The sequence below is a fragment of the Chlorocebus sabaeus genome, chromosome 6, assembly GCF_047675955.1.
Source record: "Chlorocebus sabaeus isolate Y175 chromosome 6, mChlSab1.0.hap1, whole genome shotgun sequence".
Lineage (NCBI taxonomy): Eukaryota > Metazoa > Chordata > Mammalia > Primates > Cercopithecidae > Chlorocebus > Chlorocebus sabaeus.
In genome coordinates, this window is record NC_132909.1 from 18,320,805 (window position 1) to 18,337,324 (window position 16,520).

Here is a 16,520-nt window from a genome sequence, read left to right on the forward strand (position 1 = left end):
GGAAGATTTTATGAGCATAATCTTAAACTCCTCATTGCAAGACTGTGAGGTTAGCTTTATCATCTCCATTTTGCAAAATGAGTTAGGTAAGGCCCCCAAAGTCGGTCGTAAGTGACTTGCTTCTGCATTCCGCAGCTGATGAGGGTAGAGTCTTAGTATGGTTTTGTATGACTGTAAATTTCTTTCTTTCTTTCTCTCTTTCTCTTTCTTTTTTCTTTCTTTCCTCTTTCCTTTTTTCTTTCTCTCTCTTTCTCTCTCCCTTTCTTTTCTTTTCTTTCTTTCATTCTTTCTTCTTTCTTTCCTTTTGTTCTTTCTTTTTTTCTTGTTGAGATGCAATTTTGCTCTTCTGCTCTCATTGCCCAGGCTGCAGTGCAATGGCGCGATCTCAGCTCACTGCAACCTCTGTCTCCCGGGTTCAAGTGATTCTGCAGCCTCAGCCTCCCGAGTAGCTGGGATTACAGCCACCACACCCAGCTTATTTTTGTATTTTTAGTAGAGACGGGGTTTCACCATGTTTGTCAGGTTGGTCTCAAACCTCAAACTCCTGACCTCAGGTGATCCGCCCACCTCAGCCTCCCAAAGTGCTGGGATTACAGGTTTGAGCTACCACACCTGGCTGTGAATGTAAATTTCATGCTGTTAATCACTACTTTGGACTGCCAGGCTCCACCTGTTTTTCTTTATGAAACACTATAAAAACTGCTTGTAATCTCTTGTGTTCTTCAAATACTTTCGTGTAAACATGTAACAAAAGGTTTCAAAATGTTATTTTAATAGGAGGGAGACTTGACCTTCTATAGTGTTTGCACTCTTTGGAACCTTAATCAAAGACCTAGTTGACCAGTATACCCCTCAGGCCATTAGCAATGAAGTAGTGGGGGAGTTGGAGTAGTAGTGGTTGTGGTCAGAGAGTGAAATGTCTGTGTTTCACATTTCAGAGTGATGACAAGGATTAGGGTGGGGCTGTGGGACTGTTGGCTGAAATAGAGTGAAGAAGGTCAAAGAGGAGAAGAAAGTCAAGATTTTTTTTTTTTCTGAGTATTTGGACAGCTCACATCCATGGCCATGAAGTTCCTCCCTACCAGGAAAATGGCAAGACTTAGAGTCCAGAGATGGGAAAGAAGTTGGATAGATGACAGGGATGAACAGTTTTTTTGTTTTGTTTTGTTTTGTTTTGTTTTGAGATGGAGTCCTGCTCTGTTGCCCAGGCTGAGTGCAATGGCACGATCTCGGCCACTGCAAACTCCGCTTCCTGGGTTCAAGCAATTCTCGTGCCTCAGCCTACTGAGCAGCTGGGATTATAGGCACCCACCATCAGGCCTGGTTAATTTTTGTACTTTTGTAGAGATGGTGTTTCGCCATGTTGGCCAGGCTGGTCTTGAACGCCTGACCTCAGGTGATCTGCCCGCCTCAGCCACCCAAAGTGTTGGGGTTGGGATTACAGGGATGAGCCACCATGCCCGAACAACTTTTTTTTTTTTTTTCCAAGAGGACAAATATGTCAGCTGCCAAGTGCACTGATGAAGAGTTTCTTCTGGTAATGGTTAAGTGACTTCTATTGGAGCAAGCATCCCGTGAATAAAGACTATTAACTCTAAAGAAAACATTTTTAACAACCCAATTCCCTGAAATCACTGGGGAGTGAAAAAAAAGCATTAAAATCCTTTAAAATGCAGACCACTTCTTGGCTGGGAGGGCTAGATAAATAACAATTCCTAAGGGAACTAAATTTTCTTTTTAACATGCTGTGTCTCTTTAAATGTAGAAAGGTGATCAAGATGGCTGACCAGATGCAGGTAGCGTGGCCTTCTTCATGGAGAGAAACTCCATTTTAAACAGATTATCTAGGAAAGATTGCTCAGATTCTTCAGAGAAGAGAAGGGATTCAACAGAGAAGACATAGGAAGCTCTGGTGCTGCCTGTCCCCTCTGGTCACAAGCCCACAGCTGGCACAATTGCAAGAGTTTAATGTTGGGCTGTGTCCCCCTTTTTGCCAAGTGTGAGGTGATGGGGAAGGGACAGGGGAGAACAAGCTCTCCTAAGCACACTTAGGACAATACCACCACACCTGCTATAGGATGCTGTGGGACTGGGGAGTAGCCCACCCAACCCATTGCATCTACCAGAAACACCAACATGGACTGCCTGGGTCCTAGTGGATTGCTCCACCACCGCTACTGCCATCAACCATATCACACCAGGGTGTGCTTCCCAGGGGTCTGAGAACTTGCCCACGTCCCTGTCCCCCAACTGCCATGACTACCCTCTAAGCAAGCCACTAAGAAGCTCAAGAATCAGCCTTCCAGGACTCACTAATACCAAAGCCAGTGTAGGCTGCTCTGGGGCTCAGGCACACTCTCCAAGCTGCTGCCACCACCAGGGCCCAAAGATGGGCTCAGTTGGCATCCAATACCCAGCTAAATTTTTCCACAATCTCAAGTAATAACTACTCTAAGCTACCAAGGAAATCAAAGATACCAGTGACCCTGAGTACTGCCTATGAAGTCATACTAAGATCACACTACCATAGGCACCCAGAATGAAAGCCAAAGTATCCTACTCAACCAACAACATACATACATTTTTCAGGAAAAAAAATTTCTCCTACAAAAACAATTTAAAAAACTTGAACAAGCTACTACTACACAAGATTTGCAGATATCAATGAAACGACACAGGAAACACGAAAAAGGAGAAAATCATGACATCATCAAAGGATCACAATAATTGCCCAGCAACAGATCCCAATCAAAAAGAATCCCTCAATGTGCCAGACAAAGAATTCAAAATGTTGATTTTATAAAGCCCTACAAGTTGCAGGAGAAATCTGAAAATCAATACAAAGAATTGGAAAATCAGTCCAGGAAATGAATGAGAAATTTACCAAGGCGAGAGATACTATAAGAAAAAAAACAAACAGAAACTCTTGAACTAAAAAAATTCAATAAAGGGAATACAGAATATATTCAAAAGCTTCAATAGTAGACTGGACCAAGCAGAGGAAAGAACCTCAGAACATGGCTGGATGTGGTGGCTCATGCCTGTAATCCCAGCACTTTGGGTGGCCAAGGTAGGTGGATTCCTTGAGGCCAGAGTTCAAGGCCAATCTGGGCAACATACTGAAACCCCATCTCTAAAATTAGAAAAAATAAAACAAATCTAAGAACTTGAAGACAGGTCTTTTGAAATATCCAGTCTGACAAAATAAGGAAAAATGAATTAAAAAGAAGAGACAAAGGCTTTGAGTTATCTGGGACTACATAGTGTGACCAAACTTATGTATTTTTGGTATTTCCAAGGGGGAAGAGAGATTTTAAAAAGTTAGAACACCTATTTTTAGGAAGTAATTGATGAAAACTTCCAAATCTAGCAAAAGAGTTAGACATCCAGATACAGAGCCCCAGCAAATACATTGCAAAAAGAACTTCACATAATAGTATATTTAGAAAGTCTAAAGTCAAGAAGAAAGAAATAATTTTAAAATTAGCAAGAGAAATCATCTAGTTACCTATTAAGAAAACCCATGAGACTAACGGCAGACTTTTCAGTGGAAACCTTACAGGCCAGAAGAGAACAGAATGGCATTTCAAACTGCTGAAAGAAAAGTACTGTCAGTCAAAAATTTTATGTTCTGTCAGAATAAGCTTCATAAATGAAGGAGAAATAAAATCTTTTCCAGACAAGCAAATGGCGAGTGAACTTGTCAACACTAGACTGTTCCTATGGGAGATGCTCAAATGGGTCTTAAACATGGAAATGAAAGGTCAACACTCAGCATCATGAAAACACACAGAAGAATAAAACTCACATTTCTCATAAAAACAACCTCATAAATGAGGAAGAGAAAAGAATCAAATGGCAACATGGCAGAATCTCATCAAACCACAATGACAGAGAAAAAGAAAGAAACAAATAATTTATCATATAAAATAACTTTAAACAATTAACAATATGACAAGAATAAAGCCTAGCATACCAATATTAACCTTGAATAAATGGATTAAATGTTCCACTTACAAGATATGTATTGGCAGAATACTTTAAACAACATGATGCTCAGCACTTTAGGTGGCCGAGGCGATTGGATCACCTGAGGTTGGGAGCTCGAGAGCAGCCTGACCTACATGGAGAAACCCTGTCTCTACTAAAAATACAAAAATTCGCCGGGCATAATGGCATATGCCTATGATCCCAGCTACCTGGGAGGCTGAGGCAGGAGACTTGCTTGAACCTGGGAGGCAGAAGTTGCAGTGAGTCGAGATCATGCCATTGCACTCCAGCCTGGGCAACAAGAGCAAAACTCCATCTCAAAACAAATAAACACACACACACACACACACACACACACACACACACCCCATGATGCAACTATATGCTGCCTATAAGAAACTCACTTTACCTGTAAAGACACATATAGACTGAAAGTACATAGTTGGAAAAAGATATTCCATGCAAACAAAAACCAAACAAGCAGGAATAGCTATATCTTATACCAGTTAAAACAGATTTTTAAATCAAAAACATTAAAAACAAAACAAAGAAGGTCATTATGTAATGATAAAGGGATCAATTTAGCAAGCGAATATAACAATGCTGAATATATATGCACCTAACATCACAGCCCCTAAATTTACAAACAAATATAACTAGACCTAAAGAATGAGACAGACAGAATACAATAATAGTGGGGAACTTCAACATCCCACTCATACACTAGACAGATCATTGAGAGACAAAATTAGCAAAGAATCATTAGAGTTTCATATGCTTTGGATGTGTGTCCCCTCCATATCTTATGTTTACATGTGATCCCCAATGTTGGAGGAAGGGCCTAGAGGGAGGTATCAGATCATAGGGGTAGATCCCTCATGAATGGCTCAGTGCCGTCCCCTTCGTGATGAGTGAGTTCTTACTCAGTTTAAATGAGATCTGGTTGTTTAAAAGAGTCTGGGACCACCCCCTTCCATCTCTTGCCAATGTGATACACTGGCTCCTCCATTGCCTTCCACCATGATTGTAAGCTTCCTGAGACACATATCAGTAGCAGATGCCAGTACTGTGCTTCGTGTTCTGCCTGCAGAACTGTGAGCTAATTAAACCACTTCTCTTTATAAATTATGCAGCCTTGGGTGTTCCTTTAGAGTGATGCAAAAATGGACAAATGCAGACTTAAATTGGACTTTAACCCAATGGACTCAACAAACACTTACAAAACATTTTACCCAACAACTACAGAATATACATTCTTTTCATCAGCATATGGTATATTCTCCAAGATAGACCATATATTAAGACCACGAAACATGTCTTAACAAATTTTTTTAAAATCAAAATTATATCAAGTATCATCCCAGATCACAGTGGATAAAGTCAGAAAAGGATTCCATTCCATCAATACTAGGAGGAACTTTGAAATGGTATAAATACATGGGCACTAAACAGCATGCTCCTGAAAGATCACCAGGTCAACAAAGAAATTAAGGTGGAAATTAAAAAAAAAAAATTTAAATGAGTAAAAATGAAAATACAACATACAAAAGCCTGTGAGATACAGCAAAAGCAGTACTAATAGGGAAGTTTATAGCACTGAATGCCCACATCAAAAAAGTAGAAAGGGCCAGGCATGGTGGCTCACTGCTGTAATCCCAGCACTTTGGGAGGTTGAGGTGGGTAGATCACTTGAGGTCAGGAGTTTGAGGCCAGGCTGGCCATATGAAGAAACCCTGTCTCTACTAAAAAATATAAAAATTAGCAAGGCATGTTGGTGCATGTCTGTAATCTCAGCTACTCAGGAGGCTGAGGTGGGAGAATGACTTGAACCCGGGAGGCAGAGTTTGCAGTGAGCCGAGATCACGCCCCTGCACTCCTGCCTGGGTGACAGAGTGAGACTCCATCTCAAAAAACAGTAGAAAGATCACAAATTAACAACCAATGTCACACCTCAAGGAACTAGAAAAAGAACAAACCAAACCCAAAGTTAGCCAAAGAAGTAACAAAGATCAGAGCAGAACTAAATGAAATAGAAACCACAAAAACAAAAAAAATCAACAAAACAAAACTTGGTTCTTCAAAATGTTAAACAAAACTAATAAACCACTAGCTAGACTAACCTAGAAAAGAAGAGAAAATGAAAATAAAAACAATCAGAAATGAAGAATGGGACATTACAACTGACTGAATAGAAACACAAAACATCACGAGAGACTATTATGAACAGCTTTACCCTCACAAACTAGAAAACCTAGAGGAAATGGATAAATTCTTGGACAGTTACAATCTATCAAGATTGAACCAGGAAGTGGAACTCTTGAACAGATCAATAATGAATAGCAAGATTGAATCAGTAATTAAATGTCTCCCAAGAAGGCCAGGCATGGTGACTCATGCCTGTAATCCCAGCACTTTGAGAAGCCAAGGAGGGTGGATCACTTGAGCTCAGGAATTTGATACCAGCCTGCTCAACACAGTGAAACCCCATCTCTACTAAAAATACAAAAATTAGCTGGGCGTGGTGGTGCACGCCTGTAATCCCAGCTACTCGGGAGGCTGAGGCAGCAGAATCGCTTCAACCCAGGAGGTGCAGGTTGCAATGAATCGAGATCATGCCACTGCACTCCAGCCTGGGTGACAGAGTGAAACTCCGTCTCAAAAAAAAGTCTTTCAAGAAAATAAATTCCAGGACCAGATAGATTCACAGATTAATCCTACCAAGCATACAAAGAAGAACTAATACAAATCCTTGTGAAACTATTCCAAAAATTGAGGAGGAGGGAATTCTCCCTAACTCATTCTACGAGGCCAGTATCATCCTGGTAACAAAATCAGACAAGAACACAACAAAAAACAAAACTATAGATCAATATCCCTGAATCACATAGATACAAAGAGCCTTAGCAAAATACTAGCAAATCAAGTAAAAAAGACCATACACCACAATTGGGTCAGATTTAACCTGGGGATCCAAGGATGGTTTGACATATGCAAATCCATAATGTGATACATTCCATCAACAGAATTAAGGACAAAAGTCATATGATCATCTCAATAGATGCAGAAAAATTATTCATTAAAAATCAGCATTTCTTCATGATAAAAATCCTCAACAAACTAGGCATAGAAGCAACATATCTCAATGTAATAAAGGCTACATATGACAAGCCCACAGCAAACATAACATTTAATGGTGAAAATTTGAAAGCGTTCCCTCTAAGAACCATAATAAGACAAGAATGCCACTTTCACCACTCTTATTCAACACAGTACTGGAAGTCCTAGCCAGAGTAGTTAGGCAAGAGAAACAAATGGAGGGCATCCATTTGTTGGGCTTAGATTGAAAATGAAGTCAATTATCCCTGAAAATGAAGTCAAATTATCCCTGTTTGCTGATGAGATGATCTTATGTCTAGAAAACTCTAAGGACTCTAAAAACAACTCTTAGATTTGAGAAAACAATTCAGTAAAGTTTTAGGATACAAAATTAACGTACAAAAATCAGTAGCATTTCCACACACCAGTAACGATCTAGCCGATCTAGCCAAGGACCAAATCAAGGAGGCAATCCATTTGCAATAGCTACAAAGAAAATAAAATACATAAGGATATATTTAACCAGGGAGATGAAAGATCTCTGTAAGGAGAGCTACAAAACACTGATGAAAGAGATTGTAGATGACATAAACAAATGGAAAAATATCCCATGCTCATGGATTTGAGGAATCAATATCATTCACATGAACATACTGTCCAAAGCAATCTATAGACTCAATGCAATCTCTATCAAAACACCAACGTCATTTTTCACAGAATTAGAAAAAGCCATCCTAAAATTCATATAGAATCAGAAAAGAGCCCAAATAGTTTAAGCAATTCTAAGCAAGTGGAACAAAGCTGGAGGCATTACATTACCTGACTTCAAATTATACTTCAAGCATATAGTAACAAAAACAGCATCATACTGGTATAAAAATAAACACATGTATCAATGGAACAGAACAGAAAACCCAAAAATAAAACCACCTACCTACAACCAACTAATCTTTGACAAAGTCAACAACAATATACACTGGGGAAAGGACATGCTATTCAAATATTTCTGGGAAGATTGGATAATCCTATGCAGAAGAATGAAACTGGAGCAGTATCTCTCATCAGAGACAAAGATTAACTCAAGATGGATTAAAGACCTAAATATAAGACCTGAAAGTATACAAATTTGAGAAGAAAACCTAGGGAAAATTCTTTTGGACACTGGCCTAGGCAAAGAATTTATGATGAAGTCTTCAAAAACATATGAAATAGGCCGGGCGCGGTGGCTCAAGCCTGTAATCCCAGCACTTTGGGAGGCCGAGACGGGCGGATCACAAGGTCAGGAGATCGAGACCATCCTGGCGAACACGGTGAAACCCCGTCTCTACTAAAAAATACAAAAATCTAGCCGGGCGTGGTGGCGGCGCCTGTAGTCCCAGCTACTCGGGAGGCTGAGGCAGGAGAATGGCGTGAACCCGGGAGGCGGAGCTTGCAGTGAGCTGAGATCCGGCCACTGCACTCCAGCCTGGGCGACAGAGCGAGACTCCGTCTCAAAAAAAAAAAAAAACAAAAAAAAAAACATATGAAATAAAACAAAAAATACACAGATGGAACTTAAAGAGCTTATTCACAGCAAAAGAAATAAATCATTTTAGGCGAGGCGTGGTGCTCATGCCTGTAATCCCAGCACTTTGGGATGTTGAGGAGGGCAGATCACCTGAGGTCAGGAGTTCGAGAACACACTGGGCAACATGGTGAAATCCCGCCTCTACTAAAAATACAAAAAATTAGCCCGGCATGGTGGCACACACCTGTAGTCCCAGCTACTCGGGAGGGTGAGGCAGGAGAATCACTTGAACTGGGGAGGCAGAGGTTGCAGTGAGCTGAGATCGTGCTGTTGCACACTCCAGCTTAGGCGAGAAAGTAAGACTCCACTGCAGAAAAAAAGAAAGAAAGAAAGAAAAAAAGAAAACAAACAAAAAAAAAAAAGAAAGAAATCATTTTATAAAACGGATACCTACACTTGTATTTCATTGTAGCAGTATTGATAATAGCAAAGCTATGGAATCAATCTAAGCCCAACAATAGAGGTTTGGATAAAGAAAATGCGGTATATGTATAACATAGAATACTATTCAGCCATAAAAAGGAATAAAATCACGCCTTTTGTAGCTACATGGATGGAACTAGATACCATTACCCTAAGGAATGGGTAATGCTTGGTAGATCTTCCTCCATTCCTTTAGTTTGAGCCTATGTGTGTCTCTGCATGTGAGATGGGTCTCCTGAATACAGCACACTGATGGGTCTTGACCCTTTATCCAATTTGCCAGTCTGTGTCTTTTAACTGGGGCATTTAGCCCATTTACATTTAAGGTTAATATAGTTATGTATGAATTTGATCCTGTTATTGTGATGTTAGCTGGTTATTTTGACCATTACTTGATGCAGTTTCTACCTAGCATTGATATTCTTTTCAATTTGGCATGTTTTTGCAGTGGCTGGTACCAGTTGTTCCTTTCCATGTTTAGTGCTTCCTTCAGGAACTCTTGGAAGGCAGGCTTGGTGGTGACAAAATCTCTCAGCATTTGCTTGTCTGTAAAGGACTTTATTTCTCATTCACTTACAAAGCTTAGTTTGGCTGAATATGAAATTCTTGGTTGAAAATTCTTTTCTTTAAGAATGTTGAATATTGGCCCCCATCACCTGGCTTTTTTCAAGGTTTTTAGCTTCCTTGAGATGGGTTCAAACATGCTCCTTTAGCTTGGAGAAGTTTGTTGTTATTGATCTTCTGAAGCCTACTTCTGACAACTCATCAAAGTCATTCTCTGTCCAGCTTTGTTCTGTTTCTGGTGAGGAGCTGTGATCTTTTTGAGGAGAAAAGGCACTCTGGCTTTTAGAATTTTCACCTTTTCTGCTGCGGTTTCTACCCATCTTTGTGGTTTTATCTACCTTTAGTCTTTGATGTTGGTGACCTATAGATAGGGTTTTGGGGTGGATGTCCTTTTTGCTGATGTTGATACTGTTCCTTTCTGTTTGTTAGTTTTCCTTCTAACAGTCAGGTCCCTCAACTGCAAGTCTGTTGGAGTTTGCTGGAGGTCTACTTGTGACCCTGTTTGCTTTGGTATCACCAGCAGAGGCTGCAGAACAGCAAATATTGCAAAACAGCAAATATTGCTGCCTGATCCTTTCTCTGGAAGCTTCATCCCAGAAGAGCACCCACCTGTATGAGGTGCCTGTCAGCCCCTACTGGGAGGTGTCTCCCAGTTAGGCTACACAGGGGTCAGGGACGCACTTGGCAAGGCATTCTGTTCATTCTCAAAGTTCAAACACCATCCTTGCTGCTTTATTTACATACTGAAGTCTCAGCAATGGCTGACACCCCCATCCCCCACCAACGCCTTGCTAATTTTTGTATTTTTAGTAGAGGCAGGGTTTCACCATGTTGGACAGGCTGGTCTCAAACTCCTGACCTCAAGTGATCCATCTGTCTTGGCCTCCCAAAGTGCTGGGATTACAGCCATGAGCCACTGTGCCTGGCCTGCCATCTTAAACATTTTCAAGGCTGGGCATGATGATTCATGCCTATAATACCAGCAGTTTGGGAGGCCAAGGTGGGAGAATTGCTTGAGCTCATGAGTTCAAGACTAGCCTGGCCAACCTAATGAGACCCCATCTCTACAAAAAATAAAAATAAAAAATTGTTGCCCTGGCTGTAGTGCAATGATGCAATCTCGGCTCACCACAACCTCTGCCTCCCAGGTTCAAGTGTTTCTCCTGTCTCAGCCTCCCACGTAGCTGGGATTACAGACATGCACCACCACACCCAGCTAATTTTGTATTTTTAGTAGAGAGGGGATTTCTCCATGTCGATCAGGATGGTCTCGAACTCCTGACCTCAGGTGATCCGCTGATCTCAGCCTCCTAAAGTGCTGGGATTACAGGCGTGAGTCACCTTGCCCAGCCAATATTTTTACTGTTTAAAGAACCTCTATATTGTTTTCTATAGTGGTTGCACCAATTTACATTTCCACTCTCTTCCCAATAGAGCACAAAGCTTTTGATTTCTTTGCATGCTCACCAACACTTGTTTTCTATGTTTTCTTAATAGTGCCCATCCAAATGGTTTGTGAGATGATGTCATATTGTAGTGATATTACATTTCTCTAATAATTAATGATGTTAAGTTTAATATACTTATTGGCCATTTATATATCTTCTCTGGAGAATTTTCATTTCAAGTCCTTTGCTCATTTTCAAGTCAGGTTATTTATTTTTGGGGGGTTGAGTTATAGGACTTCTTTATATATCCTGATATTAACTGATTATCAGGTGTATGATTTGCACTTATTTTCTTCGATTTCATAGGTTGCCTTTTCTCTGTCTTGATTATTTTCTTTGATGTGCAGCAGTTTTAAAGTTTGAGGTAATCCTATTTGTCTATTTTTGGTGTTATGTTCAAGAAATCATTGCCAAACCCAATGTCTTGAAGCTTTCCCTCTACGTTTTCTTCTAGGAGTTTTATATTTCTAGTTCTTACTTTTAGGTCTTTATGGTTAATTTTTGTATATAGTATATTGTAAGGGTCCAACTTTGTTCTTTTGCAGGTGGATATCCAATTTTCTTAACATCATTTGTTAAAGACACTCTCCTTTTCCCCTGTGTTTGGTCTTGCCACCCCTTGTTGAAGGTCATTTGATAACATACATGAGGATTTATTTTGAGGATCTTTATTTTTTTCTTCCAATTTTGGTGTGTTTTATTTATTTTTATTTTCTAATTTCTCTGGCTAGGACTTCCAGTACTATGTTGAATAGAAGTGGTAAGAGTGGGCATCTTTGCCTTTCTCTTGATCTGAGAAGAAAAGGTTTCACTCTTTCACCCTTAGCGTGATATTACCTGTGGGATTTTCATAAATGACCTTTATTATGCTGGGGAACATTTCTTCTATTCCACTTCATTGAGTGTATTTTTAATCATGAAAATATACTGAATCTTGTCAATTCCTTTTTCTGCATCAATTGAGATGATGATGTAGTTTTGTTCTTCATTCTGTTAATGTTGCGTTTCACATTGATTACTTTTTGTTCAATCATACTTGCATTCTAGATGTAAATTCAACTTGGTCACCATATTATAATTATAATCCTTGTAATGGGCTGTTGAATTTGGTTTGCTAGTATTTTATTGATAATTTTTGCATCAATATTCATCAGGGATATTGGTCTATATTTTTCTTTTCTTTTTGCATCATTGTCTGGCATTGGTATTGGGGTAATTCTGACCTCATAAGAATGAATTCAGAAGTGCCTCCTCCTTGTCAATTCTGAGGAAGAGTTTGAGGCTTGGTGTTAATTCTTCTTTAAATGTTTTGTAGAATTCAGCAGTGAAGCCATCTTGCCCTGAGCTTTCCTTATTGAATGGTTTTTGATTACTATTTCAATATCCTTATTAGTTATAGATCTGTTCAAATTCTTAATTTCAACATAATTCAGTCTTAGTAAATTTTATGTTTCTGTAAATTTTTCTTTTTGTTCTGAGTTATCCAGCTTGTTGGCATAGAATTTTTCATAATACTTCCTTACAATCTGTCTTATTTCTGTAATTAATTGTAATGTCTCCTTTTTCAGTTCTAATTTTAATTATTTGTGTCTTCTCTCTTTTTTCTTAATCTAGCTAAGGATTTTTGAATTTTTTTTTAAACCCAAAATGTTAGTTTCACTGATGTTTGCTATTGTTTTTCTATTTTCTACTTCATTTAACTCCACTTTAAACTTTATTATTTTCTTTTGCTAACTTTTGATTTAGTTTGTTTTCTTTTTTCTAGTTCCTTGAGTTGTAAAGTAAATTTGTTGATTAGGGATATTTTCTTTACTAATGTCAGTGTTTATCATTGTAAACTTCCCTCTTGGTACGGCTTTCACTGTACCTCCATGGTACGGTATGTTGCATTTTCATTTTCATTTGTCTCCAGGTATTTCCTAATTCCCCTTGTGATTTCTTCTTTGATCTTTTCATTCTTTGGGAAGAAGTTAAATATTCCCACCTATTTGTGGATATTCTTGTCTTCCTTCTGCTATTGATTTCTAGTTTCATTTCATTGTGGTTGAAAAAGGTACTTTGTATTAGTTCAATCTTCTTATATTTGTAAAACTTATTTGTAACACGTGGTTTGTTTTGAAGCACATTCTATGTGCACTTAAGAAGATAATTTATTCTGCTGTTATTGGGTGGAGTTTTCTGTGTATGTCTCTTGGGTCCAATTGATCTATAGTGTTGTTTAAGTCCTCTGTTTCTTTATCCTCTGTCTGGTTATTCGGTCCATAAATGAAAGTGGGGCATTGAAGTCTTTCATGATTTTTTTTTTATTGTCTAGACCTCCCTTTAATTTTGTCAATATTTGCTTCATGTATTGGGGAGCTCTAATGTTGAGACCTCTAATATAATTGTTTTGTTGTTGAAATGATGCTTTTATTATTATAAAACGTCCTTCTTTATCATTTGTAGCAGTTTTTGTCTTAAAGTCTATTTCATCTGCTGTAAATATGGCCACCTCTTCTTTCTGTAGGCTCCTGTTTACATGGAATTTTTTTTTTCATCATTTCACTTTTAACCTATGTGTGTCCTTTAGATCTATAATAAGTTTCTTTCAGACAGCATATAGTTAAATCTTATTTTTATTTCAATCCATTCAGCCAATCTATGTCTTTAAAATTTTTTAAATGTATATTGATAATAATGCTATTATTATTTGTTTTTTTAAAGAATTCAACTTTTTTTGGACTCAGGGGGTACTTGTGCAGGTCTGTTACATGGGTATATTGCATGATGCAGAGGTTTGGGGTATGGATGATCCCATTTAGGTAGTAAGCATAGTGCCCATTAGGCATTTTTCAACCCTTGCTCCCTTGCTTTCTGTCCTTTCAGGTAGTCCCCAGTGTCTGTTGTTCTCATTTTTTGTGTCCATGTGTACCCAACATTTAGCTCTCACTTATAAATAAGAATATGTAGTATTTGGTTTTCTGTGCCTGCATTAATTTGCTTAGATATAATGGACTCCTGCTGCATCCATGTTGCTGCAAAGAACAAGATTTCCTTTTTTAATGGCTGTGTAGTATTCCATGGTGTATGTGTAGCACATTTGCTTAATCCAATCCACCACTGATGGGCACCTAGGTAGATTCCACATCCTTGCTATTATGAATGGTGCTGCAATGAACACAAATGCATGTGTCTTTTTGGTGGAAGAATTTGTTTTTCTCTGAATATATACCCAATAATAGGATTGCTGGGTTGATTCATAGTTCTATTTTTAATTCTTTGAGAAATGTCCAAACCAGAGTGGCTGAACTAATTCGCATTTCCACACACAGTATATAAACATTATCTTTTCTCTGCAGCCTCACCAACATCTGTGATTTTTTGATTTTCTAATGATAGCCATTCTAAAAACTGTGAGATGGTATTCTCATGGAGGCTTTGAATTGCATTTCTTTGATGATTAGTGATGTTGAGCATTTTTTCATACGTTTGTTGGCCGCTTATATGTCTCCTTTTAAGAAGTGTCTGTTCATGTCCTTTGCCCACTTTTTAGCATATGTGCTGCTGAAGCGAGCACCTTTGCCCACTTTTTAATGAGATTATATATTTTCTGCTGTTAAATTGTTTTAAGCCCTTTGTAGATTCTGGACATCATACCTGTGTCGGATGCATAGTTTGAGAATATTTTCTCCCATTCTGTAGGGCACCTATTTACTCTGTTGATAGTTTCTTTAGCTATGCAGAAGCTCTTTAGTTTAATAAGGTCCCACCTGTCAATTTTTGTTTTTCTTTTAACTACTTTTGAGGACTTAGTCATAAATTCTTTGCTAAAGCTGATATCTAGGAGAGTGCTCCCTTTGTTTTCTCCTAGGATTTTCATAGTTGTAGGTCTTAATTTTAAGTCTTTACTCCATCTTGATTTAATTTGTGTATGTGGTGATAGGTAGGGATCCAGTTTCAGTCTTCTGCATATGGACAGCCAGATATCCCAGCACCATTTATTGAATAGGTAGAACTTTCCCCATTGTTTGTCTTGTTGACTTTGTCAAAGATCAGATGGATGTAGGTGTGCAGCTTTATTTCTGGGTTCACTCTTCTGTTCCATTGGACTATGTGCTTTTGTACCAGTACCATGCCATTTTGGTTACTGTAGCCGTGTAGTATAGTTTGAAGTCTGATAGTGTGATGACTGGCTTTGTTCTCTTTGCTTAAAGATTGATTTGGCTATTCAGGCTCTTCTTTGGTTCCTTATGAATTTTAGAATTTTTTTTTCTAATCCTGTGAAAAATGATGTTGGTAGTTTGATGGGAATAGCATTGAATCTGTAGATTGCTTTGGGCAGTACGGCCATGTAAAAAAATTGATTATTCCAATACATGAACAAGAAATGTTTTCCATTAGTTTCTGTCATCTGTGATTTCTTTTAGCAGTGTTTTGTAGTTCTCCTTGTAGAGCTCTTTCACCTCCTTAGTTCGATGTATTTCTGGGTATTTCATGTTTTGTATTGGCCATTATAATGGAGATTGCATTCTTGATTTTCCTCTCAGCTTAAATGTTACATGCTATGATTTTCTACATACCAATGTACAATGGTATATAGAAAATCATAGCATTTCTTATCATTTGACCTAGTGATCCCATTTCTGGGTATATATGCAAAGATTTATAAATCATGCTACTATAAAGACACATGCACACATATGTTTATTGCAGCACTATTCACAATAGCAAAGACTTGGAACCAACACAAATGTCCATCAATGATAGACTGGATTAAGAAATGTGGCACATATACACCATGGAATGCTATGCAGCCATAAAAAAGGATGGGTTCATGTCCTTTGCAGGGACATGGATGAAGCTGGAAATCATCATTCTAAGCAAACTATCAGTTTATGGCTCACCTGTTATCCAACGTGGCAGTAAAGAAAGAAGTTGCCCCACCATTGGGCCCATGGGGATGGTGTTCATTGTGGTGCTGTTAGCTGGCTGGGTTGGCCTGACCTGAGGCCCTGGAAGAAGTGGTAAGGTGCCAGCAGAGTTGGGATGGACTAGGTAGTTCCCCAGTTCACAGGCCAGTAGATGGGCCACTGGCCAGAGTGTATCTGTTCTGAGGGGGCTGGACTGGGGTTGGACTGGCCCAGAGTCCAGGTGCTGGCTGTGATGGGGAGGGCAGATTGGTCCCTGGGTCACTGGCTGAGCTCTTAGGCAGGGGCAGGTAAAACACTTCGGTGGTGGATGCCCAAAGGAAGTTCACAAGCCTGTTGGGGTTACAGTTTTCAGAAGGGCACTGGGCTGCAGCCAAAATGCTCACACAGGGGTAGGATGGGTACACTGAATGCCAGAAGGTGGCAAACCACATTTGTCAGAGAACAGCAGACGTAGGGAGCTGTGGCATGCACAGTTCTGCTGGAAGTGCACAGAAGTGTCCAGCCTCCTTGTTCTCTCTTAGC